We start from the raw sequence: 27,329 nt of genomic DNA, 5'->3' as shown, positions 1-27,329 counted from the left end.
GGAAATTAAGTGCATTTAATTCCACTACACTTATTCAAATCCCACTAGAATATTTTAATGTTTAAAAATATAAAGTAGGTGAAGATTATGACTTCTCAAAATGTATTGTCAGTGGCAAATATATACTTCTTTCCTCACCTGTTATCTTTTTTTTTTTTTTTTTTTTTTTTTTGACAGAAATATTTTCTTTGAGCAGTTGAAAAGTGTGTTAAGGGAAAACTAACCAAAACTAAAATAACCCAAAGCAACATTCTTTCTTAATTTTCAAAAACACCTGAGCCTCTCCAAAGCAAATATTTTGGTAGCTTATGTATGTGAGAAAGTGCAAAGCCCAACAACTTAAATTATTAGAAATATTTCCTTAAGCTTTATGTTCAGGACCATTTCCATCCCTCACTCCCCAGCAATGTTTAGTAGTGTTACTTGACTCTTTTCCAAGATTTTAACAGTCCTTCTGCTTAGAGTAATCTCTGGAAAATAATAGTTTCTTTTTATTTCCCTCCACTTACACATGCTTAACAGAGTGATTCTGAACTCTTGGCAGTAAGATCAAAGAGATTTTCTACAATTCAGCTCTCTCACTTAAGAAATTTACAGTAACTTCTGAAGGTTAACTACTAGCTCTGCCTAATGAAAGTACAGACATGGAGAAAAGGGGACTAATTGTAAATAAACTTTGTTCCTTTTTTTCCTCTTAATTTTCACAGTGAGAGGGAGCTGCTAACAAAGTTGTCAGTTTTTGCCTTTCCAGAAAAATGTTTGTCTAAAGTATGTTTACACTGTTATCTTTCTTTCTTCTTTTCCTTGCTCTCCATTATTTTGCTGTAAGAAGACAAAATAGCTTGTATTTTATTAAATGCAGCTCAAAAGTGGCTTGTGTTCTCATATCTATTTCTCGCCTTAAAGAAATTGCTTGTAGTCTTCTATTCTGGTCCCTTGTCATGCCTTCATTTTATTCTCGTTATGTTTAAGAGTTGAAGGTAATTTCTGTTTCCCTCTGTCATATTCTCTATTAAATACACACACACACACACACACACACATATATATATATATATTTTTTTTTTTCTGATCAAATATGTTGTTCCTTTGTTATAAATATATCAAATCTTCTTTTTACTGATCTCATTACACTAGTGTAATTAAGAAGCCTGTGTTATATGGAATCTGAATGTTGGCGTTATGGGATTCAGTCCATTAAAAACCTTGAACTTGTGTCAATTTCAGAAGCTGTGTTTGAGTATCTCCTTTAGATATTAGACTCCGCAATGTCTGACTTATACTATACTTCAGCTTGGAAATCCTAAGAACCTGTGTAGAATGGAGGCCAAATGTCTTGGCAAGGTTGTGCGTAAGAACACAGTTCTTTTTCTTCTTTTGCACTATAGTGCAGACTTAATGGGGTAAAAATTCATTGTATCATCTTCAAAAGATCTCATCTTTTAAGCTACCAACATCCACAGAGGATGGGATACAAAAGCATCTGTGTTTAACAGCATTTGTTTCTGATAATGATAGTTATTTGCTGCAAGAAAATGCCCATTATCAGTTCCTGCTTGAAAAGCCTGAACAGCAAATGAGAGCTCACTCGGTAATTACAAGTATTGTAGGTAGCCTAGAATTCTCTTACCGTACAATTTTTTGCCTAGCTCCCAGAGTGTTATCTTCCTGTTTGTTAGTTTTTCACAAAATCGCTCTTTGCTTTGGATTTTGAATTATTTTTGTTAGTTGCATTCTGGTCTAGGCTATATATATCTGGTATAGGCTATAAGCAGCTGTATTTTTCTAACACTAACTTCTTTGGGAGTCACATATCATAGTGTCTCTGAGAAGATGTAGTGTACATACCACAAAAATATAGGTTAAATTGAGACAGAATTGTAAGTAACTGCAACTTCCACTTAACTTTTAATAACTATGCAGCTTTTCTTAAGACATGTTTGATACATGTGATTGTCTTTAGCAGCCTCTATCCAGTCCTGCAACTTGGTGATTTTATTCATTTTCACTGTCTGATGGTTGTGGCCTGAAGTGTGCTGCTATACCTAGCAAGAAGGGGAGGGGTGAAGTAAAATAGGAGGGAGAATTCCTCTTCAAGTTCTTTGGAAATCTTACAGAAATATTCCAGTCCCTATAGGGTTCATACAAAAAAGTTGGAGTGGGAGACTTTATTAGTGAATGTCTCGATAGGAAAAGTAGTAATGTCTTAAAATTACATGAGGATAAATTTAGAATTAGAATTTTTTTACCATGCATGTGGAACTGCAATAGGCTGCTGATGATGTTGATGCTCGAATCCTGGATGTGTTAAAGTCCAGGCTGGATGGGGCTTCTAGCAGCTTCATCTAGTGGGTGACATGCCTGCCCATGGCAGGAAGGTTGCAACTTGGTGATTTTAAGGACCCTTCCAACCCAAATCATTCTACAATTTATGATTATGTTACTCTATTTCTTTTAACTTATGAGAGAGAAAAAGATTTAAATTTACTCTAAGAGGTTTTCCCTTCTGAATAGCCTAAATTGAGAGAGGGTTTGAGAGAGTGAGAAATGAACTCATGTATTTAGACAGAGGATGTACTGCTTGCCACCTGTTTGGCAGAGGCAATCACCACTGGATGAGCAATTTAGTTGTACCATGGATCATTGAGTGATAAGGCTGTTCATTTTCCTCATTCATTTTGATGTCCTTAATCATGCATCTGGAGTTTTGTATAACCTGGATTAACTGCCCTCTTTTGAGAATGAGGATGATATAAACCCTGGTCTCCATTGAGAAAGACTGTGATATTAGGTACAGTAATCTTGCATTGTGTGTGTTAAGAATAGAGCATGCTTAGTCTGTAACACTATAACAGAAATATTGTTTATATCTATAATGAATGTACCCTCTTCCTTGCATGACATTCCATATAAAGGTAGAACATAAATGTATTCTTTGTGCTGATAGGTCCAAATAGATATAGCTGAGTTAGGAAATCATTTCCATCCATAGACTTTTCAAGGATGTTGCCAGTTTATGTGTTATAGGCATCTAGAGATCAAACAACTAATGGAACTGCAGGTACTAATTTAAACTATTTTTGAGTCAGTCTCTTCTTAAAGCTAGATAAACTCAAATTTTACATAGCAAAGTATTAGAAATTTGATCAAGCTAGTCACAAAAACTAACTTTGTCATAGTTGGAGAAACCGGTATAGAGTGCTTTCTCTTAAGATGGTCCAGATTACCAACTGGAGTCAGTTGTTGCAGAGTCTAAACATGGACTGATGTCACTCTTAAGTGGCCTGTGCTCCTGATCTCCTGTTTGTCTAAGTAGGCGATCTCAACAGAGCACGTTATCTCTCTCTTTTATTGCCCACAATTGAGTATATACCCTGTGGAAGCAGAGCATAAAAGATGTGACAGCACAGATACAGACCTTATCCTAATCAAGGTTTAGGGCACAGAAAGGTAGTGCATGCAGACATGTCAATTGTGTTTGGCTGGTCTCTGTTGCCTATACTACTTTGGTTTAGAATAGATGGTTTTTAAACCTTTAAAGCTATGTAAAGTTAACATCACTCTAACTAGTGATCTCATGATGTCTTTTCCTTTGGGTTATGGTTGGAATTTGGAGCTAGGATGTATGTTTTACTCTTTTTGCCTTGTTATGTATGAGTATGAGAAAAGATCTCTTGAAGATCTAAGATCTGATTTCAATTCTCAATATAATCAAAACTGATTGAGATCTCATTGTAGTGAGTCCCACCTTTGGGATCCTGCAACTGAAAAGCTTGGTCTCTGGTTCAGCTCTCTGATTCATTCTATTATCACCCCATCCATCTTCAGGTTATGCAATACAATTGTTATGATTTTATCTTTTATGTACTTAGCTTTCAAATATTTAGGTGTTAGGTGCTATCACTGTACAGTTGGATGGGTTGATTAAGTATGTTTCCTTTGCACAATAAGGTGAAATAATAAATTTTAATAACATTCACTAGAAAGTGGCTTTTCAGCTTCACTCTGTATTATTTTAGACTGCCAATCCTTATCCAATGTTACTGTGACCTACAGCTGACTTTTTTTTTTTTTATTATTATTATTATTATTATTGTATATGGGTCTTTTTAGCTGTGAAATAGGGAGAAATATTTTAATACATAAAGATATTTTCTTGGATAAAGCTTCAGCTCACTGAAGGAAGGTACTGCAGGATGGACAGAAGGGCCCAGTGTTTTACCAGGAAGTTGTCAAATAAGTAGAAATTTTGCATTGTATTTACAAACGTACATTTTGGAAAATGTTTTGTCTTTCAAAGTTTATTTTTTATTTTTTTATATTTTATTTTACTATTGTTGTGCACATTTAGCAGCTTTTGTCTTTCCAAGATGATTTAAACAGTTTATAAAACCCTCGTGTTCTGCTAAGAATGGAACTGCGTGAACATTACTGTGTAAAATTCAAGCTGGGATCACTGAAATCTGAGGCAGACTATTGTTTTGATACTCAAAGTGAAAGACAGAATCTCAGATATTCACATCATTTTAAACTTTTTTGAGGCAGAAAAATGAGAAATCACCTCTTGAATGCTTTTTTTCTTCCTCACATTCTAATGTTTTAGCACAGGAACTTGTCCCTCTCTTTCAGACTCTTATTTGCCAAGTATTCACTTCACCCTTCTTAAAAGAAGAATGCAGCACAGAGCGACAAGCATAAAACCAGTTCTGTACACTCCTTGCAATCTGTCAAGAAGTAGCAGCATTGTGTTTTGATAATAAGTAGTCCTAGACATTTTGACAGAAGTCCATGTAAACACCTTGCCTGGCATTTATTCCAAGGCACCGCAAAGGTAGTTATTCAGCAGACTCTCACATCAACTCTGTCAGCATGAAGTTTTTCCTCTTACACTTGTAAAAAAAAAAAAAAAGCATACATAATTACTTTTCTTCAAGTGACAGAAAACAGTGGAACCCTGTGACAATTATAAAAAATAGTTACAAAGGAAATCAGTAAAAGAACATAGCTGAAGTAGTTTGGTAATGAAATTTAATAGCTCAAAGTCCAAAATGTCTAATCTGTGTGATGAGCCAAGTCTATTCTGATTAACTTCTAAGTATTGTTCAGAGTCCCAAATATAGCAACACAGACCCCTTTTCATTCTGTATTATTAAGAACAAGACATGTCTCCTACCTATATACCTAGCTAGAATTTAATTCTGAGATGGAGGACCTACAATATAAATAATCATTTCATTTTGTTGTCTGCTCCTGAAGTTTACTATGCTCCAGTACTTACAATCGGCTCATAGCTTACCATTCATTTCTGCTACTCTTCTATAGAATTACACAGTGAAGAGAAAGGAAAAGACAAACTGTTTATTTCATGTAAATTTCTCTTTCCTGTCTCCATATCGTTTTATATCCTTACCCATGTAAAGATGGATTTGAGATTTAGCTCTTTCTTATTTCTCTGTATGTGTGTGCCCTCCAAACCACTGTCTTTCTGCCTGTCTTTGTCATTTTTCTGTCTTTCTTCCTGTCTTGTTTTGCTGTTTCTTTTGCTTTTTTTTTTTTTTTTTTTCAAGTCCAGTGTTATCATATTCACAGAATGTCAAATATGCATCTATTACCTCCATATACTAGAAGCAATATTCTTTGCAGCTGAGCCAACAATGACAAGGAGCAACCAACCACTTCATTCTCTTGGGATTCAAACATAATATATCTCCTTTCTTTGCTGTAATCTGATGAACAAAGTGAGTTGATTCTGCATATTGTGCATGTAATAGTCATAGAGTTTTGAATCAAGGAATTTGAAGGAGATAGGCACTTTCTGAATAGATTCCAATGTATGCAAATGCTGTATGGAAAAGCATATGAAGTTACAAAGATTTGAGAGCCTCTAAAAGAATGAACTTAGTCTGTATCAAACAAATAATCCCACTTTAGCAGTTTGCTAGAAACAGATAAAAAGAATAAAGAACTTTGTTGTTTCTTGGGAGAAGATAACACCCTAAGTTATCCAGTTAGTCAAGCTGAAATGATCAATAATATATCAACCTACCAAATACTGAACATTTCTTGATTTTGGCTGAAACTACTAGTCTTTAGACTGCTAGAGCTAAGAAGTCTGCATACAAAACCAGTTCTTTGATTATGTTTCAATTAACTTCTCCCAGAAGTTCATTTTTCTTAATTTCACTATTCTTACATGCATGAAATTGATAACATTTATTATGTGCAGCTTAGAGATAGTGCTATCCATAATTTCTCAAATGATAGGTGAGATGCTTGAAATTCAGCACAGCATAATTGCAGAGCATGAATTTATAAACAACTCTCTCCAGTTATCTTTGTTTTAAAGGATCAAAGCACACACACACACACACAAATATCTTTCAAATCACTTAACTTAGGAAGAGTCTACCTAATGAAGAGTATTCATTTTCTAGACATAAATGCTTTCATTAAATTTTCTGTGATGTGATGCTATAAAAAAACCCAACTCTTACTAAAACAGTGAGTGCAGATGCAGAGGTATTGTGTACTATGTCATGTTTGCAGTGTTAAAATGAACTTCTGCAGTAGTGTAGGAATGATGAAATAACACTGGAGCTATTGGAAAAGTATTATTATCAGTTTTCAAAAGCAATATTGCAAAGTCTAAAACAATGTAGTATTTTGTAATTTCATTTCAAAATCATGAAATAGCTGAAGTACAATTTGCATATACAATTTAGAGAACATGAAGGAAAGGGTCTTTGCAGGGGAGGAAAGTCTATCCCATCTTTAAAAAAAATTAAAAAAATAAAAATAAAAAAAAGCAGGTTAGGATTAGAATAAAATAAATGGGGGAATTCTGTTGTGAATTATGTTTGCAAGAAAATATGCAGAAGTTGTACTAATAGGGATTTTTACAGCCTTCAAAAAATACATTAATCTTAAATTAGGACTTTTGCTTGGCCCCTTTGTTTTCAAAGGAAACATCCATCTACGTCATCTAGTATTTCCTTATTCATCTTACCAATTTATCTTTTCTTGACTTGAAAGTAATTTGTTTTTTAAAGTGAAGTTACCTTTGTTTATTCATGTAGACATCTATGACCTTGAAATTATGAAAGAGTGGGGATGAATTTTGAAAAGAAATAGTAAAAATTAATAGATTAATTTTATAGATAAATAAATAGATAACTATTAATAGATTATTTTTTAGGTGAAGCAGCTGCCTGGAATACAGTGCTTGGAGCAGTATTCTGACATAAAGCTTAAATAGCATTTACTCCCAAAGAAGACCCATGTCTTGCCAGCATTTCCTGTTATATATCACAGTAGTCCAAACTTTTTTTTTTCTGCTTCATTTTCCTATGACTATGGAAGAAAACAGTTTTAAAAGCCTACAGACATTACTTTCTACACACTTGCTTCTTGTGTCTGTGGCCGTTTCCAGGGATGCCTTTCACCTACATGTAATACAAATTGATGCTTTGTTCCCCAAACCTCTGGTCTGCATTTATTTCTTGTGCCAGTGGGAAACCCAGACATTCTCAGTGGATTATCATTAATGTAGTTTAAACTGCTCTAAATCTTAATACAAAGAATACTTGGTTCATTATAAACAGCACAAATGTCCATATTCAGAGTAGTATTGTTCCCACATTCAAAACATTTTTTTGGCATTTTCCACTGCAAAAAGCTCTTTTACTCAATTAAAGAACAGGCGCATTTGAGGCTTAAAATGTGCTTTCTTGCTTTATAAATTCAGGGAGAGAAAACTTGTTATTCATTAACTTCAAGCTACTAACAGACTTTTGCCCATTTCTCTTTGAAATAAACCATTGGTTGAGGAATCATGCTTCTTTGCTTTGAAGCTGAGACTTAAAATTTAACTTTGTTAATTTCCAGAATTTTGATTCTACATATCACAAAACATTCTCTGAAAAATCAGAATTGACGAAATGGGGTTCTTGAATTAGGTTAAGTGCTAGTGGATTTGCACTCAGTTGCCAATAAGAACATTTAAAAAATATATATTATTATGTTTATGGGTGTAATGTCTCTTTAACTTCCTTCTGATGTAATCCTATTTTAAAAGCAAAAACTTCATACAAAAATTATTATCTTCAGCTTCAATGAGTATTTGAATTGTTGGCTATAAATTAAGGTTGCACAACACGTAAACAAAATATGAGATTGGTGCCCAACTAAATACAGTTCACCTGCACAGTGAATGAGACAGACCCATGAAATAGCTTGTGGTCATCTAAATAAAACTTACTCAGTCTAATGCAAACAAGATAAGGGATTGATTATTTTCTCAGTTTCTCCAATTTGCTGAAATTGAACCTGTTTTTTTGAACTTAATTTCTTGTAATAAAACTTGGCTGATTTATATAATCTCTCTCCCTCTGCATACATGCAATATGCATACAAATTAGGAGGCCCATACATATATGTGCTCATAGTGCAGATTTATATTTACATAATGGAGATTTATATAATGAATATGATTTTATAATTTATGATTACTGTGGTAAATGTTGTTCTGTGCATACTGTGTGTTCTTTCTATCTCAGAGCCACATGAAAATAATTAACATTTTACCTGAGCAGTATCACAAATTTATTTTGGATCTTGTGAATATAAATGTAGAAGTCGTATTAGTTTCACTAGAATTTTATACAATTTAATATATGTGAATGGAAATATGATACACCACTTTTGCATAAAACATTTGTTTTCAAATATATTTCATTAGATTTGATGAATCTGAATTTTGGAAAAAAAAGAAGCTCATTCTGCTGGAGTTTAAAAAGTCTCAATTTCTATAGGAAAAATGCAGTTGAACGGCAGGTTGTCAGTTCACTTAATTCTTTCAACATCTGCATCAGAATAGTAATTAACCTAGTAAAGTAAATCCATAAGTAAATCTCTAAAAAAAAACCAGCCCAAGTTGTTTGAGGGTAGACTCCTCCTTCCTTCAGTAGATTGGAAAAACCCACATACTGGTTTGGAATATGATGAAGAAGGAGCTCAGCTTGTGTAGTCTGACCTGAGCTCTCAGTTCCTTCACTTGATTTGGTAATCACTGAAAGAGTAGCATGAACCATTGAGTAGTCATTATGCTGACTAAAGAAGAGGGAAATCTTTTTTGTATTTTTACTTTAGATCTATCAGCTTACCTGTAGCTGAAATTCAGGTCTTCCACAAGCAGGATGAATGATCTTAATAGTGTCTGTCTCAGCTTTTTGGTTGAAAGGACTCTTCATCTTAAACACGCGCCTATTGTGTGAGATCTTATTAGACCTGTATAGACTTGAATGTTGAATTGTGCTAACACATGCATTGTATTCAGTAGACACAATTTAGACTCAACATTTCTGAACATCAAAGAGTAGGTTGGAAAAGATACAGGTGGCTATTTGGGAACAGAGAGATATAAAGCATGCTAGCATTTTTATTTTTTATTTTATTTTATTTTTTGAAATATACATTGTTTTCTAGAAGGAACATTCAGTTGTATACTGACATGTTTTTATATTTGGTTTTCTTCATTTGTATTAAGGATGTGGTTGGAATGTATTCAGTTGGATGCTCAGATCTTTTAGTAAGTAGCTGTGTTTATAACTAGCTTATTCAGTACCTAGATTTCTCTCATCACAAGAAAACCCTTAAACCAAAAAGTACAAAAGAATTCATTACCTTATGATTAAGATCAAATATGTCACTTACTTTTTCTTACAACATCAAAATGTAGAGTTATTTGTTCTTCAGACTGTTAAGTAACTGTTCTTGAATGTATTCCAGATTTAAAGGGTTATTCTTAGGAATGTGTTCAATGTTTACTTGAATAAAAGGATGTTAGACCTGATTCTTTTAAAAAAGTTTTTTTCATATCCTCATACTTTTGAAAAATTCCAATGAAAATAAGCCACTAAGACAGGGCAAAGTCTTGTTCTATAAGTGGATTTGACTAGGTGAACCAAACGATCTATTGGAGGGAGAAGAGTTGATGCTCTCTGTTTTCATAATGAAATGATGGATCACATACTGAAGTAGAGGTTCACATTAAAATCAAGACATATCAGTTCCTGATATTTGGTTGCTTTTTTATGCTTTATTCCATTACATTTTATTGTTGAAAAAATAAAATAAAAAAATGATAAGAGTTGCACCCTGAAGAGAACTCAGGCAGTACAAGTGAATTGGTCAATATTTGTCCTTGTTTTTGATTCTGTCTGACTTGTTGCTATGTAAACAGCAAAGCCATTTTATACATCCCACATTAGCCTGCAGCAGTGGGCAAAAAAGAGGAGTACAACAGGTCCATTTCAATTCATTGCTTTATGTTCAGCTATTACCTATTTACCTGATCAAATAACAATATTTATAAACCTTCAAATTCTATAGCACACACCCTGACAACTCCATGTGATTTTAATTTGTTTTACCTAAATATTTACATGTGCTCAAGATTGTTATTACATAGGCTGGACATTTGGATGATCATGACCTTTATTTCATTTGAAAAATGTGCATGTTTGACCATCACTCAAGTCCTCTACCTTACATACTGACTCTAGAAATCAGATAACAATTTAGAGGGAAGAGATCAAGGTTGTAGATGTCAATCTTACCTTCAGGCTGTAAGGAGACATAAGAATTTTAATACCAAGTCAGTGAAATTGTTCTACTGCTTTGTATGTCCTTTGTTATCACACCATGGTGACTAGCAAGACTCCAGTATTTCAATACTGCTATGTATTAATAATGCAAACATGAATGTATGTATTGGATTACTAAGTACAGCAAAGTGTAACGCATGAATTAAGAGGCAATAAGAAGGACAGGGACAGACTTTTTAGCAGGGTCTGTAGTGACAGGGCAAGGGGAAATGGTTTCAAATTAAGAGAGAAGAGATCTAGATTGGATATATGAAAAAGCTTTTTACGATGAGAATAGTGAAACACTGGAAAAGGTTGTCCAGAGGGTAGTGAATGCCCCATCCCTGGACATGTTCAAGGCGAGGCTGGGCAGGGCTCTGAACATCTGATCTAGTTGTAGAAACCCCTGTGCATTGCAGGGGAGTTAGGCTAGACTAGAGTCACCAGTGGTAAGCTGCTACAGAAACTATGTATCTTCTCCTTCATAGTAATATTCTGATCCAGGAGTAAATTAAAGACAGCTTTGTTTGTTTTTTTGTTTTTTTCCAGTAGCAGACTGCCTTGTATTATCTTGCAGGGGTGGAACAGGTCAATTCAAAAATTACAGAAAGTTTCCATCTGGACATAATTTCCTTTTTTTAAAGTTGTTCAGTATGTTCACCCTGTTCAGTATGCTCAGTATGCTCAGTTTCTGAGAGCATCTCTCCTATATACATACACACACACACACACACACACACACACACACACACACACATATATATATATGTATGTATGCATATCTACATATATATACTTTGTGACACTTTGGGTTCTTTCATCACCAGTCTGTACAAATACCTTCATGTTCTATCTGCAAAACTATTCCCCTTTCTTGATATATTTCAGTCTGAGTTGCAGGTTCATTAGAGGGGGGAGAATTTGGAGTCCTGAAAAACAAATAAGCAAGTATATTTTATATTGAGAAAACCGTGTAATTGGGATATCACTACTGTTTAAAGCTGTGAAAAAATGTTTGTTTTAATGTGGCCTAAACTGTTTTTGAGAAATTGTAGTGAAATTTGTGTCTGCAGTGTCTTGCTCTCATGACTTTGAAGTAAATTGCAAGGGGTTTTTTTTTTTGTTTGTTTGTTTTTGCTGTATTTTATTTATTTATTTATTTATTTTTTAACACTGTAAGGTCAGATCTATGCACTGAATATAAAATGGATCTATTTAATTTCTTTGGTTTTGTGATAGAAAAACACATGTTTTAATCACGATGGGGAAAAGTTCTGTTTATTTATAATGACACCTGTTCTTGCATAATAGGAAATACAGCTTTAGCCTTGCTTTCCTGGAATTGTTGTCTGACTTGTGCAGTTGTTCACTCAATCTGATACCCTTGTGTTGTCTTTCAAGGGATGTTTTAACTCTTCTGCTGTATTTAAAATGTCTGGCATGTTTTTATTTACATCAGTATCCTAGTTATGTTTCCTGATCTTCCTCTGTGGGAGTCCTTCATGCCTGGACAGTAGCATCCCATGTCCTCAAATTTGCATTCCTTTATGATGCTGCTTTAGCAGACAGAGGAATGTTGTTGTTGGCCAACTTGGAGGTAATGAAAACTATGCTCTGCATGTTGTAGGAGAAGTCTGAGAAGCTTTTTTGATTATTTAACCTCCTTAGAATATTTTGTTTACTTTCTATCTTAAAATTTGTAAACCATCCTTATCATTTTAACCACTTACAAAAATTATATCCTTGCCTAGTGGCATTTCCTTCCCTCACTCAGAAGGTCTCAGTTTTAGAAGTTTCCAGGAAATATTAAACATAGTCCATGATGTAAACTGCCATGACCAAACAAATGGCATTTAAGTTTCCAACACTTTTAAATCTAGAAACTTTAACGCATTTATCTCTGTATGGGAGAGCTGCTCATGTTCAGTCAAACTCTTATTTAATTCCATTAGTAAGAACGCATTGAGCAGCCAAGCAGAGAATTGGAAGTCCTGGTGGATAGAAAGCTGGATGTGAGCCAGCAGTGTGTTTTTGCAGCCTGAAAGGCCAGCTGTATCTTGGGCTGCATCCATAGAGGAGTGATCAGTTGAGAGGGGGAGGTGATTGTCCTCCTCTACTCTGCCCTTGTGTCTATGTAGTAGCTGGAGTTACTGCATCCAGATCTGGCCTCTCCCTCCCGGTAAAGACACAAGCAATTACAGTGAGTCAGGAGGAGGGGCACAAAGATGATCAGAGAGATAGAGCACCTCCTAAGAAGAAAGGCTGAGGGAGCTGGATTTGTTTAGTATGGAGAAGACTCTGAGTAGACCTCAGTGTGGCATTCCAGTACTTGAGGGGAGCTTTTAATTATAAGGGAAACCTTTTTCAGTGTCAGATAGTGATAGGACAAGAAAGTGTTTTGACGGGAGTTGTAACAAAGTCATAATATGTTAGTGCAGAACAAAAGCAGCATTACTTTATGGTCAGGCCTTTGGACTGCTTCATCAGGAAGATGAACACTGTTCTTATATTGCACACTGGCTGCTAGGGCAATTAAGGCAAGCTTCTTGATGTCTCTTAATATGGCATGTAGTGATCTTTATCTCCTTTGAAAGACAATTCGATGAAATTCTACTGATGAAAAGGCTTATTAGTACCTATTTTTTTAATGTTATATTAATATTAATCAAGGATAGCATTTTCTTCTGTTTGATTAAAAAATTAAGTTGCATTATTCTTAAGCTTTTTTTTTTTTTTTTTGAAATTCTGTTCCACTGTAAAGTAACACAATATTTAGCTTTTTGCGCATTTGTAGATTTAGGGGGAAAATGTATATACTAAACAATTTAATCTCCATTAACTAGACAGTCACTTTAGCATTGAAAGACAACATCCAGTGCTATACTGAACAATCCAAAGTACTTTTGCACCAGGCTTGTTCTGTAACCAAATTGCTCATACTGTTGAATGAAGAACATGTTCCCTGATGTGTTTTTTGTGCTCTCTCAAACAGTGTTCAGTTGGAGAGGAAAGGCACATAATGATAGTTACAATTTCCAAAAAACATTTGGAAGTTGCAACAGTGTTAATAAGAAGAACTAGCATGTTGCTGTGAAGTTTATGCCATAATTCATGTCCAAAGTTATTTGACTAACACCATCTGCCTAATACATATCTGGCTCATTACAATTTCATGCTTAGGATACCAACATTTGTATGTATTTTTTTTTTGCTGCTTAGAAAGAGTCCACAGCACTACACTGCTGTCAAAGAAATGAGTTGTCTTCCTATTAGAGATAAGTTTGCTTTACAATATGAAATGTTAATTGGAAATTAGTTAAAATAAATCCAAGTCTCAGCAGTGAGGTATAACTGAACAGTATATTGACTAAATCACAAGTATGTGAACTTTGCTTAGTTTTGTTTGTTCATTGCCATTCCATTGATGCTATATGGTCAGCAGGACAAATGGTCTCCAAAAGGACAAAAGGAGTGAGAAACGGTGATTTTCATAGCCAAAGTAAAATTTAGAAATGTTGTAATCTGCAATTAAGGGCTCCACAATCCTATCTGGAGACAACATTGCTATAGAATATATTCTAGAGATGGGAAATATATAAATCTCCTCTATAAGTGTGGGAGAACTTTGCCTGTGTAGACCTTTAACATTTAGCTGTGATCCCTGGATAGCTGTTGCCTGCTGGTCTGCTAAACAGTGAGCCAGTGGTAGAATTCAGGGAAGTATGGAGGTACTGTGGGCTCTCAGTAAGTTCAGTGTAGTCTGAACATTTTCTTCTCTGCTCTTTGATCACAGTAAGCGAATGGCTGTCACTTTGTGGAGCTGGCTAACAATTTACTACAGAGACTTTTTGCTGGCTTTTAGCGAGGGCCCTATCATCTTGAAACAGCTGCTAACTTAGGCCTATCTTAATTTCTGGATTTTTGTTGTTGTTTTTGTTGTTGTTGTTGTTCTACTTAACTCCCTAAAAAGAAACCCTTTTTCTCCTTCATCTGAATTAGATGCTGTTTAAAATCTTGACCTAGAATTCAGAGTGATTCACTGCAAAACAGTACTGTTCTCTATTGCAATGTATACTTAGCCTTCTCCTCCAGGGCTAAGTACAAGAGCTGTGAAGTTGATCTTCACTTTGCTAATAGTTATATGTAAAGAATTTCTGAACATATTATGTCCTTTTTGTAGCTATGATGACATTTGGAAATTTTTGCTAAGTAGCTCCAAACCTCAAATTATACCTGAGTAACATTTTTGCTAGAAAAAGGTTAAATATTCAGAAAAATAGAAAACCAAGTGCACTGAGTTTCTTCAGCTTTCTAAACTGAATCTCTCATCAGAAAATAAGAATAAACTGAATCTTATAAGGATGCAAGTCCATCACAGAATCACACAGAATCACAGAATTACCCGGGTTGGAAGGGACCTCAAGGATCATGTAGTTCCAACCCCCAAGTCTACATACCAGAGGAAAGAGGATTATCAGAATGATAGCTTGGGTCAGGACAAATCTTCATGAATTTTTTCTTTTTCTAAAATACACAAAAGTTCTACCTCAGACATGTCTGTTGGGCATGGAATTTTCTGTAACCTCAGGCAGGGTTGGTTTATATAACGTGCAGAAGTTCTGTACTGAAGTGTCTTGAATAGGTATTGCAGCAGTTCCCATGTCTTTGAAATATAGTGGCTTTTCTCCATGTACAAAGTAGACAAACTAGAAAAAGAAACTACTGAGGGCAAAAACTTATCTAATATTTTATCTCATTTGATTTCTTCAAATTGCATTACAATTTTATGAAAGAAACACCCCCCAAAGCCCTAAAAAATTTATGGCAATATTTCTTTTCAAAATGGGAACATTTTCTTATAATCAGATTATTTTACTCCCAGCATTTAAGATTCAGTTGACCGCACTGGGCCTCATTTTCTCCTTATCCAACCAGGCTTTAGTATGATATTGTAGCAACTGAAATACAAAGTCCCCTGAACTGCACCATGAGTATACGCTGAAATGTTAAATTGTCATGTTTAAAGTGTGAGGCAAAATGTTGTGTTGAAGTGCTCTAGGCTTGAGGAGAAGTGACGTCAAAAGGGGAATTCAAACAAGAATGCATAACTTCTACATTTCCTGAATTTGTGTGATATTTGTAGTATTTCAAAATATGCGTGGCCAAATCTTTAGGTAGCATCCCTTTACCAGGGCTATTGGATTCTAATTGAGAGTCTGATTATATGAGGCTGTGGGAGAACAAAAAGAAAGAACAGTGCACACACAAAAAAAGTGTTACTGTTGGTAAACATTATATCACAATGTGCCTTCAGCTCTTGCATAATCTGAGATTATGTGATTTTCCAACCTGTTTACTTATGGATTTAGGGATTTTAAAAGCTCACTTGTAATAATGGAAAGAACTGAGAAAAGGTGATCAGTTTTGTCATGCTGGTCTAATGAGAAACAATGAAAGATGGATCTGCAGGTGTAAAATAAGAGTTCACTTTTAATGGCAGATACTTCAGATGTGCTGAGTAACAGGCATGATGTCATAAGCCAGTATCAGTTTCAAAATCTAACTATTCAGCAAGACATCACAGATTAATTGGAGTGTTTATTTTAGCATTCAAAGCAACAGAGTAGGCTCTTTTCTTGCCTTGTCATCATTATGTAGATGTGCTTTCTAACATCTGCAGATTTTTTTCTAACATCTGAGGAAAGCAAAGACTTTTAGAAGAGTTTGATACTTCATAGGCTTGAATTATAAAAACAAAGAAACAAACCTGACAAAACAAAAATCCTCTTTATTCTTCAGGTAAGACTATTCTTTTCAGTTATAAACAGATTTGAAAATGTATTATTTCTCATCTAATGAGAAAATTATAGTAAAATACAGTTCATTGACATGAGTTGTACTGGCTTTTTATTGGCTTAGAATCAAGTCCTTGGAGAGAATCTGTTCTTTCTTAACATGCATACTCTTGAAGTAATATCTGTTTCTTCCTTGTATGTTTAGCTTTAAAATTTTGATGTAGATTCTGTCTGTATAGTAAATTATAAATGTTTTTCTTTTGTAAGGATCTCTGTGAAATAAGTGATTGTCCTTACATTCTTTATGAATATCAAAAGATTCACTGGCTTTTCTGTACAGCATTGCTTGACCAAGAGATTTTTAGCAAGCTGAATTCAAACAGGCTGAGTATTCAGAATATATATATGACATTACAAAAATTACAGTGAATTTACAAGATCTTTTTATTTTGCAATTTCAACTAATATGCAAAAACAGTGTAGAACTCTCAAAAAACATAAATTAATTGTACTACTGAATAAAGTTGCATTACTTTAGAGTATTACTAATTAGGAGTTAGCCAGGCATCAACTGTGTGCTGTTCTCATGCAGTCCAGCCACTCCTGTGACTAAAATAGATAAGATAAATAACTCATTAAAAAGATGGAGAGAAATATTTTTGTGTAAAAGCCAGACATAAGACAAAGAGTTGTCAGAGCATGCAAAAACCTCCTGATTCCTATCTGCTTGGCACAAGCAATAGTAAAGGTGGCAGAAGCTTAATGGTATGATGTAGTGCCATAGACATGCCAGTCAGAGCGGTGGGTAAATAAAAAAGTGAAGGGGGAAGTGAAGCAGGGGGAATATCAGCTGTGCTGGGAGGAAGATTGTCTGAGTGTTGCAATGAGCTGTAGATACTAGACGCAGGGTGGGGTATCTGATGTCAAACATGAAAGTAATGCCTGAAAGAAGGATCAAGGGAGAAATGCATTTCTGATTGCTACTGAACTGTGTCCTGCTCAATGATGTAATTAAATGTCTGTAAGACAAGACAGAGTGAAGTCTGGACTTTTTACATTTTATAAGTTACTACAGCATATTTCAAAAGGCTGAAGAAGACAACTAATAATATGTGTTGATGCTGTTTTTGCTCTAGTGGCTGGAGCAGATGGAAGATGTGCTGTGCTTTCGGGATAAAAGATAAAAGAAAGAACAAATAGCTTCTGTGAAATGAGATATGTTATTTTCTTGCATCTGGTCCTATGCTGATCACATTGTATCCTGAATAGTTTTGCCAAAAAAAAAAAAAAAACCCCAAAAAAACCGACAACACAGTTCCAATTGTAACTTGAATTTCCATGTAAAAGTGCTGGTTTCTGTGTCTGACAATGTCTCAGATTAAATTCATGGTCAAATCTAAGAAAGATATACCTAAGAACAGCCCAGCAGTAAGTAATGAGAAAGTCAAGAGAGTTAGAAGCTCTACTATTAAACTCCTGGCTTGAATCCAGCATTGTGAAAAATGAAATCTGACTTTATTTTATATGAAGTCTTTTGCCAAGTGATAAAACCATCTACTCAAGGCTGGGATTTCTCTGCTTTCTGATAGGAAACAGAAGTCTCAGATTTACACAGTGCAGCTTGGAAATGTTTCTTTTGCTGATTTTGCACAATATGTAGAATTAAGCAACAATTCTAACAAAAAAAAGAAAGATGAGAACCCTATTATTACTTGAAAGATAAGAGGTAACCTACCAGCTTCTCTAGCTCTCTTTAAAAGAAGTACTTTGCAGACATATATATTCAATAATAATTAAATTAAGAAATCACTAAAAAATTAGTTTTTGATGAGTTTGTTAAATATCAGAAAGTTCCAGTTCTAGAATGTCCTTCACTGTCTGGCATTGCCTGATTTTCCTGCTTAGGCCATCTGCAAATTTGGAGAAGAGTCATTATTAATATTATCATGTGTTCATTCAGTCATCACGGCGTATCTTTCCTTTTGTAATGCAGCATTGAAATGTGTAGTTTAAAATCAAAACAAAACAACAAACAAACAACAACAACAAAAACCAAGCTCTGAAAATTTCCTTGCTCCTTTCTTGTTGTCCAAAGTGACAAGATAGTAATGATGAGACCTGCTGATACCTGAAAACTCATTAGCATTCTTACCCATGCATTAGGCTTCTAGGGAAAATAGAAAAGATGTGATGATCCTAAGTGAATCTGACACCAAATTCTGATAGTGCAGGTAGCAATTCTTACTGTTATTGGACCCTTATGTCCCTGTACTGCTCCTTAGTTAGGAATGTCAACAACATTTTTAGAACATTCCAGTAAAGAAACACTGTCCTTTGAGCAGTTATGATTGTAGAAAATGTTCCTACAAAGCAAACATTTCTAGCAATGCTTGGAAAGGCTTGTGAATATGACAGAAACTTCCACTGTTATCAATCACAAACTGTAACATTTCCTTCACTTAGCCTTTGACTAACCTTCATCCTGAACAATCTTTATTCTCTCTTTCCATGCCTTAATCAGTGTTATGTCCTTATGTTTCTGAGGGAATATCTTAAATGACATTTATTAGAAGAGATTTTCTATTACTGTAAAGTTACAATGCTCAATATCTTCCTAACTTTGCCCTTTCTTTTTGGTGAAGCAAAGAAAACTTCTGGAGCCAGATGTTATTGTGTGGATTAAACAGAAAAAAATTTAGGTTGGCCAACAAATAGATGTTGATGAAAACTATTTTGAAAATAAGAAAAGGATTTAGTTTTCTTTGCTGCGTTAAGATTTGTCATTCAAGGAAGCACAGATTAGAGGTCAGGTTAATAAGTTTCTGCTAGTTATGACACTGGTAGCCAAGTAAGCCTACTAACTAGTTAGATCATTGTTCTATCATTTTTTCAGCACTGTAGTACAAAACATGATTCAACGGTCTCATGCCCATTCAAGCAAAGTGAGAAAGTATATGGCTAGATAATACTGCAGCCCCTCCCATCTCTAGCTTTATACCATTTTCAATTCTGAAAAGACCTTACTTTTAGGACTACTTACGTATTTTATCTTACCAGTGTTTTAAGTTTGCAGCAAGCAGTAAGGAATCACAAACTAATTTTTCACAAAAATAAGAGAAACTTTAAGGAAAAAAATACAAAATATTGTAAGAATAAATGAGAAGTCAAAATATCTTGTCAGAAAAATCCAATTCCTTTGTAATTATGCCTAGTTATAAAATTGCATAATATAAAAATATATGAACTAAACTAACACAATCTAATACAAAAAAGAAAAAAGAGAATGATCTACATACAGTAACAAGTCCCTTTAATGTCCCTTTAATTGCTTTGTCTACAACCCATGTAGCAGCAACAGAAACTTGGTAATTTCCAAGTGTTGAGGGGAAAGGATGTATGGGAAGAGGTGAATTGTCCTGTTTAATCACTGTTAGTCTTTAGATATATAAAATATTAATTCTTCACCTTCCGTCAAATCCCTAAGCAAAACTAGTAAGCAAATTAAATTTAGCTTAGTAGAATAATCAGTGCTCTGACACATTGAAAGGAAAGACATTCACTTTTGTCTTGTGCATTTTTATATGTGAATATGTACATATACATGCACACAGAACAATATTAACATAGGATCCCTGCTGACTCCGTTTTTTGATTTTAGGTACTTCTAGGATCCAGCAAACAAATCATGCTGATACACTTCCTGGAGGTCTCAAATCACAGATCTCTTTCTAGTCTCAGGCTGTGGAACTGGTTCTGTTCATTAATTATTGACTGAAGATTTGAAGGGGGAGTTGCTTGTCTGACATCGTTATGATAAAAACAAGTGAAAAAACAGAAGGGGTATGTACATTTCGTAAAGATTACAAGTTCCTTATAAGCAGGAAAATAATAAGGAAAATGGCTGTCATGAAGTACTCCGGAAACAGCTCAGGCAGGCAAAGGCTGGAAAAACCGGAGAAGGCCCTGATTACTCTCTGAAATGAGCTTAAGTCTTGCATTAATTAGCATCTTTATAGCAGTCTTCACTGAATGTTGCAACAAAGTGCTTCATGCTTATATTTTGTTTGGTGACCGTCTTGGTTTGGCAATCTATACTATATTTGAGAATTACTGACTACTTTATTCTATCTGTAAAGCCAGTGAGGGGTGAGCTTTAGCAAGACTCTGGAATTCAGCGGAGCTCTGAGAACCATTCTCAGAGTTCCCCTCACTGCTATTCCTAGTGACGTGCAAACTGTCTTTTGTTGATACTGCCTTCTGAAATATGTTGAGAAGAGACTCCTAGTGAATAAGGTTAATCAGTCCTTTTCTAGTTAGTCAAGAAAACACATTTTTTCTCATTTGCTAGCAGGCAGTACATTCATTTTATTAATTCAAAACAACAAAGCAGTGTAATACCTTCCTTACATTGTCAACCTCAAGGGTGGACCTCCCACCACATCCTCACTTACTTCTCCTTCAAGTTCCATACCCTCACACCTATAATGTAGGGGCACCTGGGGAACTGAGGTAGGTCAGTATGGAGGTTGCCTGTGCCAGAGGAACCTCTGCTCGATGATGGAAGGAGTGGCAGTCCATCATCATTTTGGTGGTATTATCCTGGTGCTTTTAATGCAAGTTTGAACTCCTGTTTGCTTTCTCTAATAGTTCTTAATCTCTCCACTTCCTCCTTGGGCTTAATCACCATGCTGAGAAGACCATCCACCTGCTCACACTTCACACAGGTAGAATCCTTGCTGGCCTTCACCAACAGCAACAGGCTTAGGCACTCATGGCAGCCAGGGTCTTGAATTATCACCTTTTAAAGTGGGCTCTCTGAGCCACCTATCAACTGTCTCCCAAGTGAACAGAGATACTCTGTGTTCCTTGCCCTCGCTGCTTACCTGCCTGATAGGAAATGTCCATGCAAGCTAACGCACCACACTCTTCTGTTTGCCCATCCTGTTTGAGCTGCTTCTGGGTCTCTGCACTGTGTAGTGACAGGTTTCATACACATGGGGGGGCCTCCTGGCTCTGCTTCTGTGACATCAGAATGCCATTGCCATATGGAGCACAATGGTATCACACAGCTGCTCCCTGACAGGGCTACCCCTCAACCGGCCCAGGCAATTCCCTACTTCAGCATTGAATGCTTCAGTTCCAGAGCTGAGTACCTCTTCAAAAGGTTATATACATATAAATATGTGTGTAACATATTGCATATCTGTATATGTAATTTAATGTCATATGTTCTCATTCAGTCACATGCACTTTTTCCCCACTTTGGCTATGGAGCTTTGAAATGTGTTGTATTCCATGAGCAATGTCAAGATAAATGAGCAGCCACACCAATGAGGATATGGAGTAGAGGAAATGCTGGAAGACATGGAGACATGTTAAATTAGTGTGTCATTAGTAATATTAATTATATCTGAAGGAAGAAATCCCTCAGCCAGTAACTGTTGTTAGCTGCTTTATCCATGATCACTTACATCCAAAAAAAAACCTCTAAAAAACCTGACAAAAGTTTTATAAAGCTGTAAGAAACTCAAGCACATACACATATAAAATCCAGTATATATAATCACAGTACATGTGAGTTACACAAGCAATTGTTAAATGATTTCAGTGCTCTGAAGAATCATAAACAACATACTGATAAAAAATAAAAAGATCAACCACAAACATTGTTGAAATATATTGCCTCTGGGACTTGTAAGAAAATCACTACTACTATTATATAGTCCATTAACTGTAAATTACTGTCTTCACTGGGCAGGGATGTTATCCTTTTTCATTATTATTAATTAAAACTAACAACATTTCTGAAGAAAAAAAAATATGCAGAAAAACTATACCATTTCCTTGGAGAGGTTTGTATAGCAATACTACAGTTATTTCCCTTGAGAAACATTTTACACATATGAGAATTGTCAGTGATTAGAAATCAGTGACTTTATTAGCTATTAAAATGTATTTTTATAATAACAGCTTGAGAAAATGTGTATATGAACAAGTATGAAGAGTCTTGTTTTACTTCAGGTGAACATGAAACTGGGCTGGGCAAAGTCAAGCTTTGATCTTCAAGCTGTACTCCTGTGGAGCTTCTCCTGAGCTAATACAGCCCCAGAGAAATAGAGTATATGTTAGGATATGTTCAGTGATATATTAAAATTGTTTTATGCCTTAAGCTGAGGGGGGAAGTCAATGGTGTTCTTCATACTATTCTGGTCATTTGTAATATGCTAAGATTTTATCAGACTACAACATTTTTGGCAATTTTGGAAAGTAAATAAATACAACCAGACATGTTGGTGTTAACTGTATGACTTTGAACTTGGAGAATTCCCTTGCCTTCCCTATAAGATGAGGAAATGTGATTCTGCTGTTCAGTGACCAGCAGAACAGTACACAAAGGTTATTTGGGGGTTAAATAGGTCCCATTCAACATGTGAAAATTTATCCCAACAAATCCCTGTATTTAGTGCAGTTTGACTGTTGCTTGTGGTTGGATCACTATAAATATCACCAACTTGGACTGCCACATGCCACATGACTTCGTGCTTTTGTGTATCTGAAAATTCAAGTCAGTTCTGAATCTGCTGATATATATTGCTGGATTTATAACAGTATTACAGTCCAAAATCTGGTGTGCTATGTGGAAATCTGCTATTCATTTCCCATACAAACTAGGAATCACATTCAACATTTAGCATAGGTAGCTCAATTCCTATTACTGGAAATAACTACACCACTTACCAGTACAGAAGGTGATAGAGCTATTCTGTTTTATACAAGGAAAAGCATTTGACATACTTGTGAATCTCAGATATGGTTTGCAGAAACACGATATCTTTGCAGTCTCAGTGGAATTTATCTTTCGTTGGTGTGAATGATCACTTCATTGACCTCTTATTCCAACTTTATCCTCTGTAAGACCATAGATAACTTTCTATTGATTAATATTTTTAAACTGATTTTCCTTCCTTGCTTGCTGTTTCTCTTTTGCCCTTGACAAGTGTGGACCTAATGGTAATGGTATAAATAACACTGCTGATATGTATGTAGCATTCCAGTAACAATTTTTGTCCTAGATTAAAAACCAGATGTGAGTAACAGCATAAATTTCTCTTTATAAAAAATGGATGGGAACTTATAAGGAAAGAGTAAATCCCTTCACTGTGAAAAATGAGATGCAAAGTTGTCCTCTGCATGCTAATCCTTACTTTACTCGGCATGTAAGGAATGTCTCCATGCTTTTTCCAGTACACATGGGATGATTTGGAAAAAGACCATCTGCCCTGTGGCTTAAAAAAAATAAAGAGGGATGCTGCACTGCACAAAATACACAACTAAAAGAATTTGACCCCCCTGAGATGTACTTGGAAATGCAATTGTAAGGAAATTGGATTGCTTTGCAGTTATTAACCATTGCAGAGAAAAGGCAAGAGAGAACATTTGATCAAAAGATAGATTGAAAAGATTACTGTAGGACTCAGAAGTTGGAAAACATGTTTTTATTAAACTTTTTATTTATTTAGTTAGTTAGTTAATTAGTTCTGTGTGTATTGTATTTTGTAAAAATGTCCACTCTGTGTGTTTATGTGGTGGTACCCACTGTGTGTAACTAAGCATTGTAGATGGATGCTCCCTCAATGGAGTAGACATCTCTGTTTCATTGTGACTACTCCACATAGTTCTTCCTTTAGGTTTGTGATGTCTTGGCCGCTTCTTCTATAACACACACAATGTGAAGTGTATCAGAAGTCTGGCCATATTGTCCCTCCAAATAAGGGCTCCTGGACTTGAAAGTGTACAGAAATCATAATTTTGCTCACAGATTTATCAGAACATGTACTCTAAAATACACTAAAAAGACTAATAGATTAAAAAGACTGCCCTGATTCAGTTAATCATTTGCATTCGGATGGTGTCTCAAGTCCATCATTCTTTCTATACCACTACACCTCTTTCTGTTTTTCATTGAATTTATACTGCAAAGAAGGAATACACTTGGACCCTCTGACTATGATTGTTCTAGTTAAGCTGACATGCTTTTCATACAAACATGCTCACTGTGCTGCAGAAGGCAGATGGTACGTATCAGACCACATCTACACTAGTAAATTTCCAAGTGTACGTTTGTACCAACAGAAGGTTGCTAGCAAAGGTCATGGAATGGAATATGTTTTTGTGCCTAATCATCTGTTTGTCTGGCCATTATATGCTCCTTTTATCTTTGCAGAATCATAGAATCATTTGAATTGGAAGGGATCCTTAAAGATCATTTAGTTCCACTCCCCTGCAATGATCAAAGACATTCACTGCTAGATTACCTTGCTCAGAGCCCCTTCCAGTCTGGCCCTGAATGTCTCTAGGGATGGGGTATCCACCATCTCTCCAGGCAACCTTTTCCAGTGCCTCCTTATCATAAAAGTCTTATTCCTTAAAGACAATCTAAAACTACTTTCTTTTAGTTTGAAACCATTTCCCCTTGTCATGTCACAGCAGAACCTGCTAAAGAACCTGTCCCCTTCTTTCTTATAGCCTCCCTTTAGATACTGAAAAGCCAATATCAGTCTCTTTGGGGACTCCTCCTCTTGAGATAGAACTATGTGCTTAAAGCATAAAATACTACTGTTCCTTTGATATATAAGAAAAAGCTCTGTTCCCAGTGGTTTCAGATCGACAGTCACTATATAGCAAATTGTCAATATATACTGTTTGCAGCAGCTACCAATGAAGCATCTGAAACCGTGCTTCTCAAGTCAGAAAATTTTGACATCTTCTGCTGGTCATTCTGGGGACAATTTTCTTTCCTACTGAAGAGCTGTTAGTCTTCATATGTAGATCAGGTCATCATGTAGGTCATGTACCTGGTTCTTATATTAAGATATACAGAGAAGGTCTTGGTAGAATTCTCAGCTCAAGTCACTGGCAGGATGCAGGTAACAAATGCTGATCCCAGTAAGAAGCATGAGAGAGTGGCTACACTGTGAGATACAGGCATTTCTAAACCTCTTCACAGAGCTCAATGTCCCTTTCCACATGAGCAGGCACCAGACATACAGCACCAGGGTATTATATTCTACAAGACCATCACCACAGACAAGATTATTTCCATCTCTTTAACCTTGCTTTGGTGCACTGTTATAGCTGACTAGGCAACAGGTTTGGAGCTGGCAAGTTTACAGCAGGTAGAATTTCACTGGGACATCTCTGAGGGCAATAAGCAGACAATACAGTAATCAGTAGTCTTCATTAACAGAAGAGATGACTCATGGGCTAGGAATAGCCACAAAATAAAACCTGATTCTCTTCAGCCATTGACACTTTCACAGCATTTGAAAATCAGACTGCCTGTCTAAGAGCTGTATGGGTTTTATCTGTCTCTAATTTCTCTGTCTGAATTGCACACTGTTAATCTGCTTCTAGCAGACATCCACAGCCCCTTCCCTACAGCACTTTAACACTCACTGACTTTTACCAGTCTGCCACAGCTCTTGTTCTGTCTTTTTAATGTACTCTATTGTTCTTCTCAATGACATCCCTCCATTTTCTCACTCCAGACTCTAGTGAGATAGGATTTTACAATTTTTACAATTTTAGTGATTTTTACATGCTTTGTTTATGTATGTTATATAAAAATATTTAAAAATATATAAACATATAAATATACGTGTACTTTTTAAATTAAGGATAAGGACCAAGAATATATCCTCTCAGCCATCTAATTGTACCTGGCATGAGTGGGCAGTGTTCAATCAGATTATATCTGCTCAGCTCAGTACCTTCTCCTAAAAATGAGAAAGGAGAACTGGCTACGACAGCTAAGAAGGCTGAGGTACTCAATGAGTTCTTTGCTTCGGTCTTCACTACCAGACAGGATTTGCATACTTCCCAGTGAGATGATGCAGAGTCAGATCCTTCTCTCATCTTGCCTTTATCATTTTGGTGGTACTAAACACACCTCTTTCCTGTGTAAGACATCTTGGTTCTCATTCTCTGAGTGCAGTCATGTTGAAAAATAAGTAATCTCGGAAACAAAATGCTTTTATATATCACAGTGCAGTGCCTCCTGCATTGTGTAAGGATAGACGTGAGGATGCAGGTGTGACTTTGCTGGCACAATGCCGATGGATTGTGCCAGAGGAAGTCTGTCAAAATTGCATGGTTTCATCTCCGTTGCTTATTGGAAACATTATCTGAAAAACACCACCTAGAAATTGTTTGGGAGACTATAATTGTGAGTTATAAATGTGACAAAGGCTTTTCCACGATTTTTAATCACGTAAGCAATGACCTTTCAACATCTGAGCACATTCTCTGTTTGTATTAACTTACCAATACAATCTAACTTCTGTTCAGCCAACGTTGTTTTTTTTTTTTGTTGTTGTTGTTGTTGCTCTTTTTTTGTTATGTTTTGTTTTGTTTTTGTTTTTCTGAGGTTCTATATCATCAGTGTTTTGCAAGTTTTACCTGTCAGGAAGCTACTAATCTTTTCCTGTTTTATAGTTGTCATGTTTTAAAGATAGAATAAGAAAATTCAACAGAATTTTCAACATAAAATTTGAGGAAAGAAAAAGCAGTGTTCCTAGACTTAAATGGAAATTGTCAGCCTGCAAAGATCTTGGACACTGAAGAGAAGCACTACTTGTAATTAAGAATACAAAGAAACAGCAGAACAACACAATTCTTTCATTTAGATTTCAATGTTCATATTCATCTAGTCAGAGAGTGAGAACAAAAAACTGATTGCTGATAAACATTCTTCTTTACATAATGATGAATTTTTAGTGCTGGTAGATAGGAAGGCATGATGATATATCCACCACACACATTTTTTCGTTTTGCATATCCAACTGTTTGATCTTAAACAAAATAAAGCACTTCCAAAACTTCTTTCCATTTT

The 27,329-nt window shown here is 35.4% G+C and overlaps 1 long non-coding RNA gene across 1 annotated transcript; it reads right to left on the bottom strand.

Annotated features, from left to right (window-relative positions):
- Nucleotides 1-11,437: 11,437 nt before the first annotated feature.
- On the bottom strand, nt 11,438-21,421 carry LOC107309099 (uncharacterized). The gene is made up of 3 exons (XR_001553074.3): nt 21,322-21,421; nt 19,493-19,558; nt 11,438-11,572 (listed from the first exon to the last, which is right to left on the bottom strand). It is a non-coding gene; the product is annotated as an uncharacterized LOC107309099 (long non-coding RNA).
- Nucleotides 21,422-27,329: the final 5,908 nt, after the last annotated feature.

The sequence above is a fragment of the Coturnix japonica genome, chromosome 2 (genome assembly GCF_054131305.1).
Source record: "Coturnix japonica strain WE chromosome 2, WE-NBRP24, whole genome shotgun sequence".
NCBI classification, from domain to species: Eukaryota; Metazoa; Chordata; class Aves; order Galliformes; family Phasianidae; genus Coturnix; species Coturnix japonica.
Note: the sequence above shows the minus strand (reverse complement) of the source record. Positions and strands in the feature narration are given on the sequence as shown.